Source organism: Moschus berezovskii, chromosome 7 (genome assembly GCF_049115385.1).
Source record: "Moschus berezovskii isolate FMDL1 chromosome 7, NW_MosBer_1.0, whole genome shotgun sequence".
Lineage (NCBI taxonomy): Eukaryota > Metazoa > Chordata > Mammalia > Artiodactyla > Moschidae > Moschus > Moschus berezovskii.
In genome coordinates, this window is record NC_142466.1 from 55,883,472 (window position 1) to 55,906,545 (window position 23,074).

Below are 23,074 nucleotides of genomic sequence, written 5' to 3' on the forward strand. Positions count from 1 at the left end.
TTATATTTCATAAAGTTTTTAAGAAAATTAACAAGGTGCAACTTCATGACATTTGACTTGGAAATGATTTCTTGGATATGACCCTAAAGCATAAGCAACAAAAGGACAAATAAACTGGACTACATTAGAATTAAATACTTCTGTGTATCAAAGAAGAAAATGTGTGTGTGTATCAAACAAAATCAAGAGAATGAAAAAGGCAGCCTGCAGAATGGGAGAAAATATTTTAAAATCATGAATGTCATAACTGGTTAATATCCAGAATATATAAAGAACTCTTGAAGCTCAACAACAACAAAACTAACAACTCAATTGAAAACTGAGCAAAGGTCTTGAATATTCATTTCTCCATAGAAGATATGCATATTGCCAATAAAGAAAACAGGGAAAACCACTAGACCATTCAGATATGACCTAAATCAAATCCCTTATGATTATACAATGGAAGTGAGAAATAGATTTAAGGGACTAGATCTGATAGACAGAATGCCTGATGAACTATGGACGGAGGTTCATGACATTGTACAGGAGACAGGGACCAAGACCATCCCCATGGAAAATAAATGCAAAAGAGCAAAATGGCTGTCTGAGGAGGTCTTACAAATAGCTGTGAAAAGGAGAGAAGCGACAAGCAAGGAGAGAAGGAAAGATATAAGCATCTGAATGCAGAGTTCCAAAGAATAGCAAGGAGAGATAAGAAAGCCTTCCTCAGTGATCAATGCAAAAAAATAGAAAAAAGATCAGAATGGGAAAGATTAGAGATCTCCTCAAGAAAATTAGAGCGCGGCCATGGCGCTCCTGCTCACCGCTCTGCGCATGCTGCTGCCCATGCAGCAGCTTCTTCGCGCTCACGGGGGCGGCCAAGCTCTCGGAGCAGATCTCGGCTCCGGTGTCGGAGCAGATGAAAGCCCTTTTCATGCAGTTCGCTGAGGTGTTTCCACTGAAGGTGTTTGGCTACCAGCCAGATCCCATGAGCTACCAAGTGGCTGTGGACTGGCTGGAACTGCTGGCTGGGCTGCTGCTGGTCCTGGGCCCACCGATGCTGCAAGAGATGAGTAACTTGCTTTTGACGCTGCTCATGATGGGGGCTATCTTCACTTTGGTGTCTCTAAAAGAGTCACTGAACACCTGCGTCCCAGCCATCATCTGCCTGGGGCTCCTGCTGCTGCTGGATATCTGCTAGCTCTAAGTCCAAACGAGAAAAGATGTCCAGACCCACTGGGAAGAAGTCTCCAAGTCCATTCAAGGAATCCTGGGAGTAGAGTATCTCTTGTCCCTTCAGACCATGTCACTGTCAAAGCAGAAACATGGTGGAATACAGAATATCACCTTATTACCCATATAGCCAAGGGTGGCCAGTGTTAAAGTAGACATCTGGTCTACCTGGTCCTGCTTTCTCTCGGACATTTTACTGCTCTTTTTTTGAAGAGTCCATGTTACATACTCTTAGCATTCCTCAGGTCATGTGAAAGTAAATTTCAATCACCTAAACTTTTAATGCCCCCAAATAACTATTGATACTTTCAATTCCTTTGTATAACTATACCTCCCAACTATTTTCCTGTGTCTTTACTGAGATATATTTTTAATGAAAATGAGACTGTATGTATTACTTTATTTTACTTGCTTTCTAAGCCTAATACCCTGTAACTAACACCAAAAAAAAAAAAGAAAGAAAATTAGAGATACCAAGGGAACATTTTATGCAAAGATGGGCTCTATAAAGGACAGAAATCGTATGGCCCTAACAGAAGCAGAAGATATTAAGAAAAGGTGGCAAGAATACACAGAAGAACTGTACAAAAAAGATCTTCATGACCAAGATAATCACGATGGTGTGATCACTCCCCTAGAGCCAGACATCCTGGAATGTGAAGTAAGTGGGCCTTAGAAAGCATCACTACGAACAAAGCTAGTGGAGGTGATGGAATTCCAGTTGAGCTATTTCAAATCCTGAAAGATGATACTTTGAAAGTGCTGCACTCAATATGCCAGCAAATTTGGAAAACTCAGCAGTGGCCACAGGACTGGAAAAGGTCAGTTTTCATTCCAATCCCAAAGAAAGGCAATGCCAAAGAATGCTCAAACTACTGCGCAATTGCACTCATCTCACACGCTAGTAAAGTAATGCTCAAAGTAATCCGAGCCAGTCTTCAGCAATACATGAACCGTGAACTCCCTTATGTTCAAGCTGGTTTTAGAAAAGGCAGAGGAACCAGAGGTCAAATTGCCAACATCTGCTGGATCATGGAGAAAGCAAGAGAGTTCCAGAAAAACATCTACTTCTGCTTTATTGACTATGCCAAAGCCTTTGATTGTGTGGATCACAATAAACTGTGGAACATTCTTCAAGAGATGGGAATATCAGACCACCTGACCTGCCTCTTGAGAAACCTGTATGCAGGTCAGGAAGCAACTGTTAGAACTGGACATGGAACAACAGACTGGTTCCAAATAGGAAAAGGAGTACGTCCAGGCTGTATATTGTCACCCTGCTTATTTAACCTATATGCAGAGTACATCATGAGAAACACTGGGCTGGAAGAAGCACAAGCTGGAATCAAGATTGCCGGGAGAAATATCAATAACCTCAGATATGCAGATGACACCACCCTTATGGCAGAAAGTGAAGAGGAACTCAAAAGCCTCTTGATGAAAGTGAAAGAGGAGAGTGAAAAGGTTGGCTTGAAGCTCAACATTCAGAAAACAAAGATCATGGCATCTGGTCTCATCACTTCATGGGAAATAGATGGGGAAACAGTGTCACACTTTATTTTTCTGGGCTCCAAATCACTGCAGATGCTGATTGCAGCCATGAAATTAAAAGACACTTACTCCTTGGAAGGAAACTTATGACCAACCTAGACAGCATATTAAAAAGCAGACACATTACTTTGCCAACAAAGGTCCTTCTAGTCAAGGCTATGGTTTTTCCCGTGGTCATGTATGGATGTGAGAGTTGGACTGTGAAGAAAGCTGATCGCTGAAGAACTGATGCTTTTGAACTGTGGTGTTGGAGAAGACTCTTTAGAGTCCCTTGGACTGCAAGGAGATCCAACCAGTCCATATTAAAGAAGATCAAACTTGGGTGTTCATTGAGAAACTCCAATACTTTGGCTACCTCAGGTGAAGAGTTGACTCACTGGAAAAGCTTCTGATGCTGGGAGGGATTGGGGGCAGGAGGAGAAGGGGATGACAGAGAATGAGATGGCTGGATGGCATCACTGACTCGATGGACATGAGTTTGAGTGAACTCCGGGAGTTGGTGATGGACAGGGAGTCCTGGCGTGCTGCGATACTTGGGATTGCAAAGAGTCGGACATGACTGAGTGACTGAATTGAACTGAAAGATGCTCAACATCACTAAGCATCAGGGAAATACAAATCAGAACTGCACAAGATACATCTTTACATAAATTAGAATGGCCACTATAAAAATAACAAAAAACAAAAACAGGAAATAACAAGTGTTGGCAAGAATGTGAAGAGATCAGAACTCTTGTTCACTGTTGGGAATGTAAAGTGGTGCAGGTGCTTTGGAAAACAGTATGGAGGTTCCTTAAAAAATTAAAAATAGAATTGCCATATGATCCAGTAATTCCACTTCTGAGTATATACCCAAATGGATCAAAAGCAGGGTCTTGAAGAGGTATTTGTACAAGCATATTCATAGCAGCACTATTCATAGTAGGCAAAAGATGGAAGCAACCAAGTGTCCATCAGCAGATAAATGGATAAATGAAATGTCTGTACCTACAAAGGAGTATTGTTCAGCCTCCAAAAGGAAGGAAATTCTGAAATATGCTGTAACACATATGAACTTCAAGGACATTGTTGTTGTTTAGTTGCTACGTCATGTCTGACTCTTTGCAACCCCATGGACTATCCTTCACAGCCTCCAGGAGTTTGCTCAAATTCAAGTTCATTGAGTCGGTGATGCCATCAAACCGTCTCATCCTCTGTCTTCTTCTCCTGCCTTCAGTCTTTCCCAGCATCAGGGTATTTTCCAATGAGTTGGCTCTTTGCATCAGGTTCGAATCAAGCATAATCAAGGATATTATGCTAAATGAAATATACCAGTCACAAAAAGACAAATATTATGTGATTTCATTTGCATGAGGTTCCTCGAATAGTCACAATTCAGAGAAACAGAAAATAGAATGATGATTCTTAGAGGTTGAAGAAGTGAGAGGGGAAATGGAAGTCATTGTTTAATGGGTACAAAGTTTCAATTTTGCAAAGTGAATAATTCTAGAGATGAATGTTGGTGATGTTGCGCAACAATTTAATACCACTTCACTGTACACTTAAAATGGTTAAGATGGTAAATTTTGCATTAGGTGTATTTTACCACAGTTAAAAACTTAAAAGGGCTTCCCTGGTGACTCAGATGGTAAAGAATCCACCTGTAATGCAGGAGACATGGGTTCATTCCCTGGGCTGGAAATATCCCCTGGAGGGGGACATGGCAACACACTCCAGTATTCATGTCTAGAGAATCCCCATGGACAGAGGAGCCTGATGGGCTACAGTCCATGGAGTTGCATAGAGTCGGACACAATTGAGGGACTAAGCACAAAAACTTAAAAAGGGTTAAATGTTTTTTTTAACCAAATATGCTTCACTATTCTAAACCCCCCTAAACTAGTTTTATCTACTCTAGTTCTGGAATACTATGAGTCATTAATAAATTGTTGTGGGTATAAATGCTGCACTCAATATGCCAGCAAATTTGGAAAACTCAGCAGTGGCCACAGGACTGGCCACAGGAAAAGGTCAGTCTTCATTCCAATCCCAAAGAAAGGCAATGCCAAAGAATGCTCAAACTACTGCACAACTGCACGCATCTCACACGTTAGTAAAGTCATACTCAAAATTCTCCAAGCCAGGCTTCAGCAATACGTGAACCATGAACTCCCAGATGTTCAAGCAGGTTTTAGAAAAGGCAGAGGCACCAGAGATCAAATTGCCAACGTCCGCTGGATCATGGAGAAAGCAAGAGAATTCCAGAAAAACATCTATTTCTGCTTCATTGACTATGCCAAACCCTCTGACTGTGTGGATCACAATAAACTGTGGAACATTCTGAAAGAGATGGGAATCCCAGACCACCTGACCTGCCTCTTGAGAAACCTGTATGCAGGTCAGGAAGCAACAGTCAGAACTGGACATGGAACAACAGACTGGTTCCAAATAGGAAAAGGAGTACGTCAAGGCTGTATATTGTCACCTTGCTTATTTAACTTATATGCAGAGTACATCATGAGGAACGCTGGGCTGGAAGAAGCACAAGCTGGAATCAGGACTGCTGGGAGAAATATCAATAACCTCAGATATGCAGATAACACTACCCTTATGGCAGAAAGTGAAGAGGAACTCAAAAGCCTCTTGATGAAAGTGAAAGAGGAGAGTGAAAAGGTTGACTTGAAGCTCAACATTCAGAAAACAAAGATCATGGCGTCTGGTCCCATCACTTCATGGCAAATAGATAGGGAAACAGTGGAAACAGTGTCAGACTTTATTTTTTTGGGCTCCAAAATCACTGCAGATGCTGATTGCAGCCATGAAATTAAAAGACGCTTACTCCTTGGAAGGAAAGTTGTGACTAACCTAGATAGCATATTAAAAAGCAGAGACATTACTTTGCCAACCAAGATCCGTCTAGTCAAGGCTATGGTTTTTCCCCTGGTCATGTATGGATGTGAGAGTTGGACTGTGAAGAAAGCTGATTGCTAAAGAATTCTGATGCTTTTGAACTGTGGTGCTGGAGAAGACTCTTGAGAGTCCCTTGGACTGTAAGGAGATCCAACCAGTCCATATTAAAGGAGATCAATCCTGAGTGTTCATTGGAAGGACTGATGCTAAAGCTGAAACTGCAATACTTTGGCCACCTCATGCGATGAGTTGACTCACTAGGAAAGACTCTGATGCTGGGAAAGGTTGGGGGCGGGAGGAGAAGGGGACGACAGTGAATGAGATGATTGAATGGCATCACTGACTCTATGGACATGAGTTTGAGTGAACTCCGGGAGTTGGTGATGGACAGGGAGGCCTGGTGTGCTGTGATTCATGGGGTCGCAGAGAGTCGGACACGACTGAGCGACTGAACTAAACTGAACTGATAAATGCATTCAAGATTGTGTTAATCAATTCTGAAATTGCCTGTGCTATTCCTTTGGTTTGTACATCTGTTGTCATGGAGTTAAGTCTCACTTTTTTGTGGATAATCTTACTTAGATCAACGACTAAGCAACTTTACTTTCACTTTTCACTTTCATGCATTGGAGAAGGAAATGGCAACCCACTCCAGTGTTCTTGCCTGGAGAATCCCAGGGACAGGGGTGCCTGGTGGGCTGCCGTCTATGGGGTCTCACAGAGTTGGGCATGACTGAAGCGATGCAGCAGCAGCAGCAGCAGCAGCAGCAGACCAACTTCACAAATTCTGGTCCTGCAGTTGTAAGTTCTTGATTGTATTGAAATAGAAGAGAAGGGGCCAGGATACAGCCTTTAAAAGAATGACACATCCTTAGGACATGACATAAACTGATTAGAACCAAATAAGTCCAAGATGGCAGAACAGCTGACTTCCTCTAGACCTTGAGCCTCAGTATACACTCACTGTAATACATCAACAAGCTAGATGACACACCCACAGGTGCCATGACAGTTCCAAGACTGACCATAAAGGTCAAAACATTGTTGCTGTTGTTCAGTCACTGAGTTGTTTCTGACCCTTTGTGACCCCATGGATTGTAGCATGCCAGGCTCCTCTGTCCTCTACTATCTCCTGGAGTGTGCTCAAATTTGTGTCCCTTGAGTCAGTGATGCTATCTACCCATCTTATCCTCTGTCACCCTCTTCTCGTTTTGCCTTCAATCTTTCCCAGAAACAAGGTCTTTTCCCATGAGTTGGCTCTTTGCATCAGGTGACCAAAGTATTGGAGCTTTACCTTCAGCAGTAATATCTTTGATGGATCACAGCCTTGTAGTTGCAAAGGGACTTGCGTAACTCAACTAAACTATGAGCCCTGCCATACAGGGCCATCCAAGATAGACAAGTCATAGTGAAGAGTTCTGACAAAATGTGGTCCACTGGAAGAAGAAATGGCAGCATACTCTAATATTCTTGCCTGGAGAACTCCATGCCCAGTATGAAAAGGCAAAAAGTGGGCAGAGGCCCAATTCTTGGAAATTCTCACCTCTCCCTGCAAGTTAATGGAATACTTGTCCCACTCAGCCTATGGAATTATCCACCCTTATAAAAACTGACAACCCCGTAGCCTTGGGCCACTTTTGCCTTCTGAGATGGCCTACACTCTTCTGTGGAGTGTGTTTCTCTCTGAATAAATCCACTTCTTGCCTATCACTATCTCTCACTGAATTCTTTCTGTGGTGAAATGTTAAGAACATGATTCATTAACTCCTGAGACTGGGTGTGACCTCGGTCAAAAGACTGTGGGTTCAAGTCCCAATCTAAATTGCATTGTTTACGCATTTTCACTGGAACATCATCAAATTACCCCAGAGTCATCATGGGTAAACAAAAAATTCATATTCTTTGTAAATAATGTCTGCCTCTTGAAATCCCTGGTTCTTGCTTTGGTCTCAGTCATCCTCCTATTTATCATGGCTTACATCTGTGGAGTTTTTTTTTTTTTTTTTTGATCCTATCTCTCAGTAACAATCATTGGTTTTTTTGCCTTCACTCTTTTCTATTTCTAAACATACTGTAAAATATTGGCAGATAAATTTAAATCTTAAAACATTCAGATAATTCATAGTTAATCCTAACCCACATACCAAAGTAATCTCTGACTATTATTAAGCTTAATTCTCTTCTTCTAAATTAAGTGTGCTCTACTTATTCTTCCCTGGTGGCTCAAACAGTAAAGAATCTGCTTGCAATGTGGGGGACCTGGGTTCGATCCCTGGGTTGGGAAGATCCGCTGGAGAAGGGCATGGCAACCCACTCCAATATTGTGGCTTGGAGAATCCCCATGGACAGTGAAGCCTGGCAGACCACAAGTCCATGGGGTCACAAAGAGTTGGACACGTCTGAGTGACTAAGCACAGCAGTTATTGTCCATACTCTTAATTTTCATGTGTTTTATTCCCTTTCTAAACAGTGGTCTTCTCCCTCTTTCCCACTTAATAATCTCTTTCCATCAAATGTTCCCTGATTGCTATAGCCTGTGGTCATCTCAATCTTCTCTGAATGACTCCCTTGTCACTCACTATCTCCTCTGGACCACATAATGATGTGTGAGCTCTCAGATCCAGAAAAGCATAATAGAAGCAAACCCAGGATGGGCCTGGCATTGGATGATAAGGAAGGGTTGACAAGAGGTCGTTAGTTGGGGTAGGATTGTGGTCAAGATCAGACAGTGAATTAGCACAATAGAAGAAACACATATGAATAAAAGGAGACATGAGACTCAAAGTCTTTGGAAAAGACTGAAGAACAATAAGGAATACAAACTGGAGTAAATCTTAAGTATCCCAACTTCCAATTAAGAACTCTAGTCACTGTGCCTTGGAATCTTAGGCAGCAGAGCAGTTCATGGGAAGGGTATGAAGCAGTTCATGTGGCTCCTGACAGACATGAATTCTAATCACAGTACTGCCACTTACTGTCTCTGTGATTTTAGGTAAATTACTCAGACTTCTTGATCCTTGTATTCATCTCTAAAATAGGGTTAATGATACCAATTTTATAGAACTATTCTGATAATTAGATAAAATTGAATAATGTAGGTAAAGATCCTGTAGATGCTCAGTAATTGCTCTGTAGATACTGAGTGAAAACTACCTTCATTTTGAGTTATAAAGGTAATATTATCACTTTATCACTGCGTGAATGGGACTTCCCAGGTGTCTCTAAAGAACCGGCCTGCCAAAGCAGGAGTTGTAAGGATGCAGGTTCGATCCCTGGGTTGGGAAGATCTCCTGGTGGAGGGCATGGCGACTCACTCCAGTATTCTTGCCTAGAGAATTCTGTGGGCAGAGGAGCCTGGTGGGCTATAGTCCAAAGGATCCTGAAGAGTCAGACACGACTGAAGCGACTTAGCATGCATGTATGTAGAGGCATTCACTGTGTAGTGCATTGTGTAGAATAAAGTATAGTGTCAATGAATGTCAGCCTACATCTTAAGTATGCAAGAAATAAGATAATACCTTAATTCCTTATTTTTTCCTACCTCTTTTCTTTTGTCTGTTTTCCTTTCTTTCTATTTGACTCCAGTGTGGACTGGATAGGAAATTCAATCTCAGCAGTTCTTGGGTTCTCCACCTCCTTTCAATTTTCAGCCAAGAGTTCATTCAGTCTTTCATGAAGCCTTGGTAAGTCTTGATACTCATTGGTCCCTGTCTATCCTGAATAACGCTCAGAATCCTCTTTGTCCAATATTCCTTCAGATATTTTGCCACACTTGGACTCCAAGGTCAATCTAAGAACACTGGATCAAATTCCAATACCATAGGAAGCCACATGGAAAGAAGAAAGGAAGGATGAAAGGAAGGATTAGCTCAAGGATCTCTGGTTTTGCTTGTTAGACAATAAATCATCAAAAGAAAGTCCTAAATTCTAGGCAGAAATGAAAATCTCTGGAGAAAAAAGAGTGTTGGAGAAGGGCAGAAGGACTAAAGCCATGGAAAAGCCTGAAGTTCAGAGTATTATAGAGTTTTTTATTTGTAACTTGAACTTTCTCTTTCTCTGATAGAAGAAACATACATTGTTCAAAGGGTATTTCCAGTTGACTCAGACAAAGAGACCTTATGGGTTGTCTGAAGCAGGAGAAGCACAATACTTCTTGTTTTGACTCTGTCTTAACTTGATTACTTAACTTCATTTTTGGGGGCCCATTTATTTTTTTTTAATCTGTAAAATGGAAGTGTTCTAACCACAAACTGTTAAAATATATTGAATTCTAAATTCTCTGGAAACATTTGCTAGGAAAAAAAAAATTATTTTAGAGGGTGGGCTTTGCTATAGGTTTCAGAATCACAACTATAAAAGGAAACAATTCAGAGGCAAAATAATCTCCTCCCTCACCCAACTGTCATTGCTCTTTAGCCCTGCCCCTGTTATAGCCTGGATGGATTTCTGTTCTGATTTATAGTCATTTGCTGGCAGGTCTTATCTCCTTGTTTACTACTAGGGTTTAAATCCTTTATGGAACTGATTCAGCTATCCAGACATCTCTTCTTTCCTCCTTTTCTCACTCCCAGCTCACAGTCTCCTTGAACATAGTTAGCACTAGTGAGAATTATTTATGTGATGGAAATAACCATAAGTGAATGGAAAAGGAACTCAAGGATTTCCTCTGAAGACTGTCTTTATTGACTGATCTTGGAAAGTTGTTTCTGTCACCCACAATCTAACAAACTGCAACTGCCTTTGTCCTAAAATATTTATTTAAAATATTTTGCTGTTGTATTTAACTCGTTGTGTTTTCTTTTAAAATCTCACAACAAGGCTGAAAAGTAGATATTGGAAAACAAAGGCTCAGAGAGGTTAAGAGACTTGCCCAAGAGCATTTAGTTTGCTAAGAGGCAGAATAAGAACATGACTCCAAATATTTCAGATTTCAAAGCCCACTTCTCTGAAGTAGAAATAGTTCCCGAATCCTTTAGAAAGAGTTAGTGCTGATTGCCTCACAGTTGAAGAGACAAACTGTTTTACTGAATATATATGAAAGAAGAAGAGCAACAATGGTGAATTTGGACACAAAATTTCCTTCTAGTTCAGTCTAAGCAGGATCTCTGATTTTAAGCAGCTATTTCATGATATAGAGCATTGAATTCTAATCATGGTGCTTACACAGGTTTTCCTGGAGTTTGCAAATGCTTGTAAGCAACAGAAGTTTTCAGTGAGAGAAAAAGGAAAACATTTTCAATATAAAGATTAAGGAGAGAGACTGATTGGCCCAATCCCATTAGAATGACTTACACTGAAAATAATATCCTTTTGCTTTTAGCTTATTCTGAGTAAGCAACTATTTTCAACAGGCATCCCATAATGAGTCCCAATTCTCAGAACACTGAAAACCCTTTCAACAATTTCTACAGGAAAATGAAGTCTACTGTTTGTGAGGGGAAGAAAAAGATAACCAGCATTGCATACTGACTGTTAAGGCTGTAATAAACACTCTATGGAATGTCTCTTACATGTATACTGTGCTTTCAATCCACAATGAATATATATTTGAACATTAAATTTGTCTCCCCCCCCACCAAAAAACAGATATTTATGTCAAACTAAAAATCAGGACTGAACTTATATGTCTGTCTTTGGAAGTCACTTTGCTTAAGAATCTTTTCTTTATCTTCTGGTTCAGTAAGGACTTTGAAAATTTGGCTTGAAGTTTTAATATGATATATAATATGGAAGTTTTAATATGATATGTAATCAGAAGTCAGCTCATCTACTCCTCCCCTGTTTATACTTGAAAATAAATCATAGTGTAATAATATACATCTAGAAACTTGTCATCATGGACACACCCTAGGAATTGTCTGCTGTAACTAACTCCTTACCTCATATAGGGGAGGACACTGATGTCTTTCAGTGTTATTTCAGGCTTTTTGCCTCAAACTTTGATTCTAGTAATTATGGAGAATAAACAAAAATTTGGATGAGAAGCATTTATTCTTTACTTTTTGGTAAATAGGTATAATTTTTGGTTGTACATAAATAGTTTTATTCATTTATATACATAAATAAACTATAACTAAAATTTTTCAGTCTTTAAATAGAATTTTCTAACTGGAGTTCACAGTTTAGTAAATGAATGAAAGCCTAATTTAAAAATCCATGTCTTATAGAAAACAGACTTATAGTTACCAAAGGAGGAGAAGAGGAATAAATTAGGTGTGTGGGATTAACAGATACACACTACCATATTTAAAGATAAACAACAAGGTTTTATTGTATAGCACAGGGAATTATGGACCTTCCCAGTGGTAAAGAGTCCGCCTGCCAATGCAGGAGATGCAAGAGACATGAGTTCGATCCCAGGGTTGTGGAAAACCCCCTGGAGGAGGAAATGGCAACCCACTCCAGTATTCTTGCTTGGGAAAATCTCACGGACAGAGGAACCTGGAGGGCTGCAGCTCATGGGGTCGCAGAGTTGGCTATGACTGAGTGACTGAGCACAACAACAGGGAACTGTAATCAGTAACTTGTAATAACCTACGATGGAAAAGAATTGGAAAAAATAAAGAATATATATATATATGTGTGTGTGTGTATAACCAAATCACTTTGCTATACACCTGAAGCTAACACAATATTGTAAATCAACTATGCTTCAATTAAAAAATTTTAAAAACCTTGTCTTTGTTGTACTTTAGTGTTTTTCTATAAATTGTAATAGTATCTTTTGCTAACAAATAGTCTACAAAATTGTACATTGATAAATGAATGAAAGTTAAAACTGTTAAACAATTTCAAGCCATTTCCAAGGATGACTGAAAGGTTCAGCTCCCAGGATCTATCACTCTTTAGGGGTGGGTGAGTATGCACACACATGTGCCTATGCCTGTCTGTGTGTGCTGTGGATGACACTATAAAACCACAGATCATAAACTAGTGATTATTGTCACAGATGATTTTTTATTTCCTAGCACAATGTTTTACAAAATCACGTTCACTGTAAATATTTATAAATCAACAGATAGCAGTAAAATCACATTTCTGAAATCTCTTAAAAATGAGGAAAAATGGCAATTTCGAGCCTACAATCTCTCATGGCAAAAACTGGTGGAGTTAGGGAGAGTGCAGAAATAACTGCAGCCCATTCCTTCTAATTGTCCCCTCCTCCCTCATTGCTGTGCTTTACATTCCTGTTTCCTGTGGGTGTTTGAGTTTGAGGCCTTTGCTTTGAAGAAAATTCTCTAAGACTTTCTTTTAATGTGGTGCATTAGTCATTGACTTTGTGGATAGTGACTCAGAGTTGAGAAGTGTTAGAGGAGTCTCAGGACAGCTCTACAGCCAGGTGAGTCGTTGAGGAACAACTGTTTCAATACCTGTTTAGGAACTCCAATAGCCCAGCTTCTTGGGATCACAGGATGAAGAGCCATACTGGAAGAGGAAGAACCCCTTCTCAAATCCTTTCATAGATGGGAAGAAGGGAATTTGTCAAACTTCGGTCACCCTTGGAAGTGGCTTGAAATCGTATAGTAGTCCTAACTTTTACTCATTTATCAGTTTTTTATTTTGTTGTTATCTGCCAGTAAAAAGGTTTTATTTCTATATGCAGAAACTCTCTGAATATAGGTATGATAAAGACATAGATTTTTAAATAAAGTTTTCATTTATTTATATAAAGCCAACAATCTGGATTGGAAACACAGCTCTTGTTTTCTTTTTATCCTTTGCTCTGGGAGGAATTGACTCACTGGAAAAGACTCTGATGCTGGGAAAGGTTGGGGGCGGGAGGAAAAGGGGACGACCGAGAATGAGATGGCTGGATGGTATCACCGACTCTGTGGACATGAGTTTGAGTGAACTCCGGGAGTTGGTGATGGACAGGGAGGCCTGGCGTGCTGTGATTCATGGGGTCGCGGAGAGTCGGACACGACTGAGCGACTGAACTGAACTGAACTGAACTGGGAGGAAAGTTTCTGACTATAAATTTATTCTCAACACATTTGTTTATTAATATAAGGATATATGTATAATTAGTGCATATAAACCAGTGGGATTGGCTTATATGGACTAAAACAAAACAAAGTTTGGCAATTATCCTAATAATTACTTTGATAAAAACAGCATATCTAGTTCTGTTACATGATGGATATTTTTGTTTTAAATTAGTTCTATTACTACTAGGCCTGAATTAATAAACCAGGTAATTTTGCAAAGTAGCAAAAGTCTCCTTCAAGATGAAATAGGTATTCCATGTTTAAGCTTTTAGGTGGATTAATTTTAGAAAGTTTAGGTCACAAAATTCCTTAGGTCTATAACGGATGTCACCCTTCAAAGAATTCTAATTTCGTGTTTGAGCCATTCCTCTCACCCCCAGAAGAGTGTATGTGTGTGAGAGAAAAGCCAGCACTGTAGGGATATGAGTTGTTGTAAAGTTGAGCTCAACCATCGATACATGGTACACAGAAGGGCTGTGTCTCTTTAATAAAACACCTCAGCTTCCCTACTGTCCTCTGCCTAAGTTTGGATTCTAAGTTTCTTGTCAGCTGGTGATGATGGCTTTTAGGAGGTGCCAATCCCACTTGCAGATACTGTTGCTCTAATTCTGCCTAAATTGCAGTGCTGGCCTTGGGTCATGACCCCATACAGGAAGTGCTTCCAGTTCCTCCAAACATGGTATGTGGGTGAGGGGGTGGAGTTTAGCACACAAATGCTCAGCTGCCAACTTTTCATGTTTACAAGGGATCAAAAATAGGTCACTTAAGGTCAATAGTACATCCTTTCTTCCCCCTCCCAAGGAGCAAATAGTGTTGTCTTACAGTCTAGGTGAAATACAGTCTTCAACTCCAGAGCTATATTTGGAGTTTATCTTTAATGCTAACTAAACACATTCTATAATTCTTATGCGTATCAACGAATTTCATGAATAAAGTGACTTAAATTTAACTTGTTTACATGTCTGATCAATTTTCTGGGGCAAAGTTTAAAGCCAAAACATTTAGAAATGGGGAGAGGGAATGAAAACATCTTGTTTGTTTTTGAGGTGTGACTGATATTTGACTATAAATTAGTGTTTGAGTAGAATGGTAGAAAAACAAAACACAGTGTTGACAGGTGTCTCAGAGGTCATGTCCAACCCTCTTCCTGAGGATGCATGAATCACCAGCCCACTCTGATTCCTTCTCTCTGAGCTGCTGCATTTTTTTCAGGTTTTGCTACTTCAGGAAGCCACAGTTGTTGACTGATAGAAAAATTGCAGCAGCTCCATAATATGAGAGACCTATTTCTGCCAGTGAGGTATTAACAGTATCTAGTATATAACAGACCTTGCACTATAAGAAAAGACTGTTCTTTGCTATCAAGAAATTAAAAAAAAATTAAAACACAAAAAACTGTTTTTTTGGAACTTTTAGCTCTGAGGTTTCCCATATATCTAGGAATACTAATATTATTCCTTTGGTGAATAGACTTGGAAACACAGTAAAATGTTTTCTTTACGACATTATCATTTCCATTAATTGGAGCAAGTGTTGATCAGTATAAATTATTTATGTGAGCACTGGGAGCCACCTCCCTAGGTGCAAGGCAATCTGTTAAAGATTTGCTATCATGCTAGTGAATGATGGGGAGGGGTAGAAATGCATTTTATGAGTAACAAAGCTTTAGGAACCTTAGTTCTTATGTTTGCATTTGAAAATGAACTCTTGGTGAAATGCACTGTAAAAGAAATGTGGAAACCCAAATTCGCTAACAGCATTCATCAAAATAATGGTGGAAAAGACTTAAACTCTGCTGACATGCCAAATATGATGATCAAATGATAGATTAGAAAAGGTCTTTAAGACATAGAAGGACTTAAAACTGTAGCAGGATTGACTGGCTCATGCCTTAATTTGATTTATAACAAAATGTGTCTATCGGCCACAGCTTGTCTGAGGGGCAAGGGAAAGTGAGAAAAGAGAATGGACAGAGAGCCAGCACCTGAGGGACTTCTCCTCACACTTATTGGTGTCACTGTAAGAATCTTGTTGTAGTTGTCTATAGGCAAGGTCTAGCTTCCAGGGACAGCTAGGTAATTCCCCTACTGCAAATAATTGATAAGTACATTATTCTGATGCTCCATATACATTAACGCATTTAATGCTTGCATCAAGCCTGTGAGGTAGGTATTATCATTAATCCTATTTTACAGTTGGAGAAACTGAGGCACAATGAAGTGAAGTGTCATGTGCGAGGTCACACAGAAAGTTTTAATAGAAGAGTCAAGAAGTGAACCCAGGTGGTTGAGTTCTAGACACTGAGCTCTTAAATCATTGTACGAAATGACCTCTTAAAGATTTAGTTCTGTGTTTTACAAAGTCTGGTCTAAAATTAACCTGCATTAGACTTCCTGGAGTGATTCTTAAAAGTTTCCTAGGCTAGTGTATCAGAATCTCTGGGAGTTGGGCTTTGAATTCCCATTTAGCAGCTTAGTTTTGCGCACCAAGATTTGAGAATCTACTATTCTGAGGAGTGAGAGAAGGAGCTAGAGAGAAGCTGCAGTGTAGGTGCAGAAGCAGGAATTCCAACAAGGCAGAAACTATATTGCCTTCCCTGATCTAGTTTTGGAAATCATGAAGCATTACTTTATTGCATTCTGCACATTCTGGACCATATTCAAAGGAGAAGAATTCGACTCCATGTTTTTGTGGGAAAAGTGTCAAAGAATACAGATCTAGTTTAAACCATTACAGGTGGGACTTCCTTGGTGGTCCAGTGGTTGATTGTGCTTCCACTGCAGGGGGCACAGGTTTGATCCATGGGAACTGAGATCCCAAAAGCTGTGCAGTGTGGCCAAAACAAAACAAACGAACAAAAACCCATTACAGGTACGATGGGAAAATATAATAAAAAAAAAATAATATTTAACATTCAGTTCAGTTCAGTTCAGTTCAGTCGCTCAGTCACGTCCGACTCTCTGCGACCCCATGAATCACAGCACACCAGGCCTCCCTGTCCATCACCAACTCCCGGAGTTCACTCAAATTCATGTCCACAGAGTCGGTGATGCCATCCAGCCATCTCATTCTCGGTCGTCCCCTTCTCCTCCCACCCCCAACCTTTCCTAGCATCAGAGTCTTTTCCAGTAAGTCAACTCGTCGCATGAGGTGGCAAAAGTATTGCAGTTTCAACTTTAGCATCAGTCCTTCCAATGAACACCCAGGATTGATCTCCTTTAGAATGGACTGGTTGTATCTCCTTACAGTCCAAGGGACTCTCAAGAGTCTTCTCCAACACCACAGTTCAAAAGCATCAATTCTTTGGCGATCAGCTTTCTTCACAGTCCAACTCTCACATCCATACATGACCACGGGAAAAACCATATTGAGCACTTAATGTGTCAGATCCTCTTCTAAATATTCTATGTAAATTACTCCAGTCCTCCCACAACCCTATCAGACAGACTATATTATAATCTCTATTGTAAGGAATCTGAGCTTGTATAACTTTCCTAAAGCATAACTTGCCAGAAAGTGATGGTCATTGGATTAAAAGCCAGGCAGCCTGGCTCCAGAAATATTCTCTTATTCACTACTGTACACTACATAACTGAGAGACATGGGATCTAGTCCAAAGCACTAATTTGAGGAGGAATCTGTTATGCTCCAAGTGTTTTCCACACCCAAACCCCATTCTGAGGAGAGATGACCACTCAGCTTTCTTTCTGCAGTCTATCCTGATTGACCAGGGAAGAACATCTCCCTGTAGCCATCATCTCTAATAAACCTAAGGTCTGGTGACAGAACTACTGGAGAGTTACTAGGTGAACCCATTGGATCCTTCCTCCAGAACTTGAGTGTAAGTCTATTCAAGGGTAGTCAGTTATATATCAGTGGAAAGAAGTCAGGAGACACACAGAAAATAAGTCAGAAAGGCGACATAGGAAGCAGAGGCCCTGGGAAGCAGGAATTAAGAAGCAGACAGGATAATAGAGAGATATGTGTTTATATGAACAGAAGCAGTAAAAGCAAGAGCAGAGAAGAGAGTAGTTAATGCCTACAATAGCAAAGGACTAGAGCGAGCAGACAGGTGATCCTGTGTAAGGCATGTTTGCCATTGTGAAACTAGCAGACCAGAGCTGCTGTTTGGTTCAGTTCAGTTCAGTCGCTCAGTCGTGTCCGACTCTTTGCGACCCCATGAATCACAGTAAGCCAGGTCTCCCTGTTTATCACCAGCTCCCGGAGTTCACTCAAACTCATGTCCATCGAGTCGGTGATGCCATCCAGCCATCTCATTCTCTGTCATCCCCTTCTCCTCCCACCCCCAATCCCTCCCAGCATCAGAGTCTTTTCCAATGAGTCAACTCTTCACATGAGGTGGCCAAAGTATTGGAGTTTCAGCTTTAGCATCAGTCCGTATGCTGATTGCAGCCATGAAATTAAAAGATGCTTACTCCTTGGAAGGAAAGTTATGACCAACCTAGATAGTATATTAAAAGGCAGAGACATTACTTTGCCAACAAAGGTCCATCCATTTAAGGCTATGGTTTGGTTTTTTTTTTTTTACCGCGACGCTTTCCAAGGCACGGGCCCCTCTCACGGGGCGAACCCATTCCAGGGCGCCCTGCCCTTCACAAAGAAAAGAGAACTCTCCCCGGGGCTCCCGCCGGCTTCCCCAGGATCGGTTGCGTTACCGCACTGGACGCCTCGCGGCGCCCATCTCCGCCACTCCGGATTCGGGGATCTGAACCCGACTCCCTTTTGATCGGCTGAGGGCAACGGAGGCCATCGCCCTTCCCTTTGGAACGGCACTCGCCCATCTCTCAGGACCGCCTGACCCATGTTCAACTGCTGTTCACAAGGCTATGGTTTTTCCCGTGGTCATGTATGGATGTGAGAGTTGGACTGTGAAGAAAGCTGATCGCCGAAGAACTGATGCTTTTGAACTGTGGTGCTGGAGAAGACTCTTGAGAGTCCCTTGGACTGCAAGGAGATCCAACCAGTCCATTCTAAAGGAGATCAGTCCTGGGTGTTCAGCTGCTGTTAAGTACCTGCAATATTTAGTGCTCAGTGAAGCTTGCAGGTGCTACCACTAACCTTCCCTGGCCTGTGGATCCTTGAAACAAATCCTCATGTTCTGTGGTGAGCCTCTCTCTTTCTGTTCTCTACACTTGAAGTGCCCTCACCAACTGACTGTGATGCTAATAAATCACATGGCCCTGGATAGGTCACTTCCCTGTTTGCTTCAGTTTTCTCATTGATAAGATGTGAGGCAGACCATTTCCAATTCCAGATTTATTATTCTGAACTTCCACATGGAGAGGTCAGTCACAGTTTGGTTGTGAAGTCATGGCAGTTCCCCCACCCACTTTATTCTCAACTTCCTTTTCAATCACAGAGGGATTTAAACTGGAGACTTCTGTCTCCTAAGGAATCCAACTGCAGTACCAGCATGCGAATTAGCTGTGTGGCCTCCTGGAAGAGCCCACGCAGGCTTCCCTGGTTCTGTGTGGTGTTTTCTGTCGAACCAGCAGGCGAGTGTGTGTGTGTGTTGACCCTGTCTTCTCTCATTTCACAAGAGGTCTTGTTTGCTGGAGAGAGATGAAAATAAACTATGGAAAATTGCAAACATGCTGATGGGAACTGAGGTAAAACGTGGAAAGGCTGCTGGGTTTAGTGTGGTCAGAGGTGACAGGAACTACTGGCCAGGAAAGAAATTAGGAAGGGATAATTTTATAGATTCTACTTAAAATTCTGTTTCATCTCAAGTAGGATTTACAGTGGAACAGACTAGCATTTGCATTTCAGAGAAGTGAAAAGAAAAAAGAAAAGAATTTTGGACCTGGAAGGGCCCAGAAGGATTCTTGTGTTAACCTTTGCCCCATCATACACTTCTGTCCTCCCCTTCCCTACATGGGTTTGGATTTGGAGGAAACCATAGGCATAGCTCCAGATGGAACATTTGGAGACCTGGAAACAGTCTTGGCTCAGAGGTCAGCTTATTGTGTGACTGTGGACAAAAACTTCTTGTAGTTCTCAGTTTTTCCACTTGTATACTAAAGATGATAATCTGTTTTTTTTGCTTATGTCGTTAGAATTTTGTGCCAGTTAATGACATATTGGTCTCTATTCTCCTCGTTTTCTCAGTCAACCCCTTGCACTAAAGCCAAATGTTTAGAGAGTGATGCAGGTTAACTCTTTCAAACCTTCAAGGAATTGTTTTATGAATCACTAGTGTATTGAACTAAATAGCATCCTTGTATGGTCCACTTAGAGAGTAGAGCACCAGAAATGCACTGAGTAGTCTGAATGGTACCCTAGAGAGCTGAAAGAGTTAATGGGCTTGCCTCTGGTAGTGCTGATTGGATCCCAAGACATGACTTAAGACACAGGAGAAGGAGACGGAGAAGGCTAAATTAGCAGTCCTTTAGTGACAACTGGATTGCACTTCACTTTCATTGCCTCTTTCCCTGCCCAGCCACACACACACACACACACGCACGCATGCACATACATGTCTTGGTATTATACCACTGACTGCAATGGGAAAGTCAAATTGAGCTGAGTAAAAAGGTGTTTTGAATTCTTGGTGAAAGAAATAGATACAACCTCACCCTGGACTGCCCCCTTTGTATTTTAAAAGTTCATTCGATGGTGGGATTTTTTTACCTTCTTTTCTCCCCCTATTCACATAAACCAAATAACTCACTGAGTTAGGGTCAGGGTTGATTTATTTCTGAATGCTTGGGATCCAATGAAGAATGAGGTTTCGGTAAGTATTCTATGAAACCTAGAATAAAAGGTAATAAACACCACTGACTGACCATTGTGCTCAATGGCCAAGTTTTTGCAGCCTCATGGACTGTCCAAGGAATTTTCCAAGCAAGAATACCGAAATGAATTGTCATTTCCACCTCCAGGGTGTCTTTCCAATGACCCAAGGATTAGCAGGAGAATAGTATGGATGTGAGAGTTGGACTGTGAAGAAAGCTGATCGCCGAAGAATTGATACTTTTGAACTGTGGTGCTGGAGAAGACTCTTGAGAGTCCCTTGGATTGCAAGGAGATCCAACCAGTCCATTCTAAAGGAGATCAGTCCTGGGTGTTCATTGGAAGGACTGATGCTAAAGCTGAAACTCCAATACTTTGGCCACCTCATGCGACGAGTTGACTCACTGGAAAAGACTCTGATGCTGGGAGGGATTAGGGGCAGGAGGAGAAGGGGACGACAGATAATGAGATGGCTGGATGGCATCACCGACTCGATGGACATGAGTTTGAGTGAACTCCGGCAGTTGGTGATGGACAGGAAGGCCTAGCGTGCTGTGATTCATGGGGTCGCAAAGAGTCGGACACGACTGAGTGACTGAACTGAATTGAATGTCAAAATTCCTGAAATTGAAATTCACTGAAGAAATTTCCAACCTAAGTATCCTGCCAGTAGAAAGTAAGCTTCCTGGGAGTGAAAGCTTTTTCAAGATTGTTTTTGTGTCTGTTATTCTGAACTTGAGGATGTTGTGAAACAAGAGTTGTCTGATGTCCTCGTGTATCTGAGAAGTTATCTGTTAATATGACAGAACAGCTACAGGCTCTTTTTCTATGTTCTTCTGTTTTTTTTTTTTTTTCCCTGTGTCATCCTGTGTGCTCACTCTTCTATCACCCCTAATTCCTTTAATTGGTTGAATGAATGTTGCCAAGAAAAATATTTTGTTAAAAATATTCAACATTGTTATAATTCTGATTAAAATGATCATGGAAAAGTCCTCAGGGTTAAAACACAAAAGTACCTTTTTTGGTTGTTGTTCATTGGTATATCCCAACAGGTAGTATAGTGTATAATTAGAATTCAGTAAATATTGAAAGAATGAGGAGGTGAACATTATTTTTCACATTTCTCACTATTTTTCTTCCTTGTTTTTTAGCCTTAGATAGTGACCCAGAAAATATAATAAATGAGTGAAATCAGAGCCTTGAGTCCAGATTCGTGCCCTGGGTTTGGGGTAGGAACTGTGGCAAGTGGGAGAATACATGTTGCAGTGAGGGCGGGCGGCTCCTGCCTGTTGTTGCAGTATGGGAGTATCTAACTGGTTCTGCCAGACATTTTTATTTTCAAGAGGAGCTGAAAATCCTTATTTGTTCATGAAATCTTCAGATTTTAAAATAATGACTCAAAAATTTAAAACTATGCAGTGCCCCCCTTGGACTTCTTTTGTGGTTCAACTGGTAAAGAATCTGCCTGCAATACAGGAGACTTGCGTTCAATTCCTGGGTTGGGAAAATCCCCTGGAGAAGGGAAAGTCTACCCACTCCAGTATTCTGGCCTGGAGAATTCTATGGACTATACAGTCCATGGGGTTGCAAAGAGTCAGACACGACTGAGAGACTTTCACATTCACATTCAAATATGCAAAGTAAAACAATAATAATGAAGGAAGAGAACACAGAAGAATATTTTCATGATCTTGGGGAAGCAAGGGTCTCTTTAAAAGGATGCAACAAATACTAACAATAAATTAAAAATTAAAATTTCTGTTTGCCAAAAGACACCAATAAGAGAGTAAGAAGGGTTGATGTGTAAAGTACATATTTCACAAATGACTGATAGGCAGAATATAGAATATCTATACAGCAATAAGAAAGAGATACAACCCAATAGAAAAGTAGGTTAAAGTCTTGAACTTTATAAAAGAAGGTGTCTAAATTGTGAGTATACATCTGAAAAAATTTGTCATCTCAATAATCATTAGGGGAATGCACATTAAAGCTGGGTGAAGATACTGTTGGTGGGAATATAAACAGGAACAGCTGCCTTGGAAAGTTGCTTGATAGTGTCCGTTAAAGCTGAGCATATACCTACACTATAATCCAGCAACTCTATTTCCATCAGAAATGTACTCATGTCAACCAAAAGCTATGTACCAAAATGTTCGAAGAAACTTCATTTATAATACCCCAACACAACTGTCCTCAACAATAGAGTATATAAATAAAATACAGTGTATTTATAAATGAAATACTGTACAGCAGTGAATAGGAATGTGTGATTGCTACATGGAATAACATGGGTGAATCTCATTAACACAAAGTTAGACACAAAATCATATGCACTATATGGTTCCATTTATATGAGGTTCATGGAGAAGGCAATGACAAGCCACTCCAGTACTCTTGCCTAGAAAATTGCATGGACAGAGGAGCCTGGTGGGCTGCAGTCCATGGGGTCACTACTAGTTGGACACGACTGAGCAACTTCACTTTCACTTTTCACTTTCACACATTGGAGAAGGAAATGGCAACCCACTCCAGTGTTCTTGCCTGGAGAATCCCAGGGATGGCGGAGCCTGGTCGGCTGCCGTCTATAGGGTCACACAGAGTCGGACCCGACTGAAACGACTTAGCAGCAGCAGCAGTAGCAGCAGCATATAAGGTTCAAAACCAGACAAAACCAA

The 23,074-nt window shown here is 40.8% G+C and overlaps 1 pseudogene; it reads left to right on the forward strand.

Annotated features, from left to right (window-relative positions):
• The first annotated feature begins 789 nt into the window (after positions 1–789).
• On the forward strand, positions 790–1,394 carry LOC129557474 (transmembrane protein 35B pseudogene; annotated as a pseudogene).
• The last annotated feature ends 21,680 nt before the right edge of the window (positions 1,395–23,074 follow it).